Raw genomic sequence first — 2,628 nt, forward strand, 5'->3', positions numbered from 1 at the left:
ATTTACATATCACATCTAGACTCATATCTGCAAACCTCGTCACTCTGTCCCATGACTTCCATCGTATCTCTAACCCCCTGGGAGGCGGAGGCGCTTTGCGCCTTGAACTAACCCTGCCCGCCGGGCTACCGCGTCCCGACCGGCTGGTTGCTGAGCGTCGGAGGCGTACCGGTCCCTCCTGTCCCTCTAGGTGTGGCGCGCGAGATGGCCATCACGAACCACTTCTACTTAGAGCGCACGCCAGTGAAGCGGAGGAATCCCCAGTGGCATCCCGACTACAACCCGACTTGGGACAACTTGTTCATCAATCGGCGTGAGACTGCGCTTGCCAGGCATGAGGAGGACGTCCCGCCTCGTTTGAACTTCAACGAGGCCGGCCGTCGGCTGTGGTGGCGCGGCCAGACTCTCCACAGCGTCATGGCCTACCGTGGCCCCCGCCTACGCTACCCTCATTCCCAGCCCACATGTGCTCACCCGCCGAGGTTCGACTACCGCGACCCCGATGCCAGCGACGACGATGTCGACGACTACAGTGGCGACTACTATAGGGCTAGGAACGAGTATGACTGAATGACTGCAACAGTTGAATCTGGCCATGTATCTTAATTTTCAGTTGAGCTCTGTACTTTAATTCCAGTTCAATCGTAATAATTTTCTTATTCCCGCCCATTGTTTCCCGCCCTTTTCCTCCCGTGCGCCGTCGTGGCGGGAAACTTTTCTCATCATCAGCGTCTGCCACGATGAAGCCACCAATTCTAGCATAAAAGGGGTATATAAACAAAATTTAAACTAAAACAATCGACACCGACTTTATTGAAAATACAATTAAAATAGATAAACAACTAGTCTAGTCGATCTACTCGTCGTCGGAGGTTGTCTCGGTCCAAATGTTGTCCCACCGAGGGTCGTTGTCGGCCCAAGTTGTATTTGGGTTGTCGAGCTCGAACTCGGCGACGGCCCAACGGTGGCGCCTGTTGGACCTGCGATATGCCCGGATGAAAGGATCGTATGCCGCACCTAGAGGGGGGGGGGGTGAATAGGTGCTAACCAATATTTAGTTCTTTTTCAATTTAGGCTTGACACAAAGGTAAATTCTCTAGATATGCAACTAAGTGAATTTACCTATATGACAAGGTAAACAACTAAGCAAGATATAGCTACGCAATATAAGAGATAGAATAGGATAGAGGTAACCGAGAGTGGAGCAACGCGATGACACGGAGATGATTCCCGTAGTTCCCTTCCTTTGCAAGAAGGTACGTCTACGTTTGGAGGAGTGTGGTTGCTATGAAAGCCAAACCAACAACCACGAAGGCTTCACTCAGATCTCCGGTGAGCAACACCACGAAGGCCTAGCCCACTTCCACTAAGGGATTTCCTCGAGGCGGAAACCGGGCCTTTACAAGGTTCTTGGGGCACACATCCACAACCAAATTGGAGGCTCCCAAATCTGTAACAATACAACAATCAACAACAACACATCAACACAAATCAACTAGAGAACCAAATAGGAACACTAGCATGAGATCCCTCAAACAAATGAGGGGGAAATGTAAATCGCTTCGGTGAGGATGTAGATCGGTGTCTTCTCCTTCGAATCTGATACGTCTCCGACGTATCGACAATTTCTTATGTTCCATGCCACATTATTGATGATATCTACATGTTTTATGCATACTTTATATCGTTTTTATTCGTTTTCCGGAACTAACCTATTGACGAGATGCCAAAGGGCCAGTTCCTGTTTTCTGCTGTTTTTGGTTTCAGAAATCCTAGTAAGGAAATATTCTCGGAATCGGACGAAATCAACGCCCAGCATCCTATTTTTCCACGAAGCTTCCAGAACACCCGAGAGTCGCCAGAGGGGAGCCCTGGTGGGCCCAGGAGGTAGGCCGACGCGGCCCAGGCCCTGGCCGCGCCGCCTTACCATCTCACCGCCTCTTCGACCCTCCGACGCCGCCTCTTCGCCTATTTAAGCCCCCTCGACCGAAAACCTCGATACGGAAAAACCACGATACGAGAAACCTTCCAGAGCCGCCGCCATCGCGAAGCCAAGATCTGGGGGACAGGAGTCTCTGTTCCGGCACGCCGCCGGGACGGGGAAGTGCCCCCGGAAGGCTCCTCCATCGACACCACCGCCATCTTCATCAACGCTGCTGTCTCCCATGAGGAGGGAGTAGTTCTCCATCGAGGCTAAGCGTTGTACCGGTAGCTATGTGGTTAATCTCTCTCCTATGTACTTCAATACAATGATCTCATGAGCTGCCTTACATGATTGAGATTCATATGAGTTTTGTATCACTATTCATCTATGTGCTACTCTAGTGATGTTATTAAAGTACTCTATTCCTCCTCCATGATGTAATGTGGACAGTGTGTGCATCATGTAGTACTTGGCGTAGTTTATGATTGTGATCTCTTGTAGATTATGAAGTTAACTATTACTATGATGGTATTGATGTGATCTATTTGGTTATGTTGATCTGTCATGCACTCTAAGGTTATTTAAATATGAATATCGAATATTGTGGAGCTTGTTAACTCCGGCATTGAGGGTTCGTGTAATCGTACACAATTAGTGGTGTTCATCATCCAACAAGAGGGTGTAGAGTCTAGCATTTATCTATT

This window comes from Lolium perenne, chromosome 4 (assembly GCF_019359855.2).
Source record: "Lolium perenne isolate Kyuss_39 chromosome 4, Kyuss_2.0, whole genome shotgun sequence".
Taxonomy (NCBI): domain Eukaryota; kingdom Viridiplantae; phylum Streptophyta; class Magnoliopsida; order Poales; family Poaceae; genus Lolium; species Lolium perenne.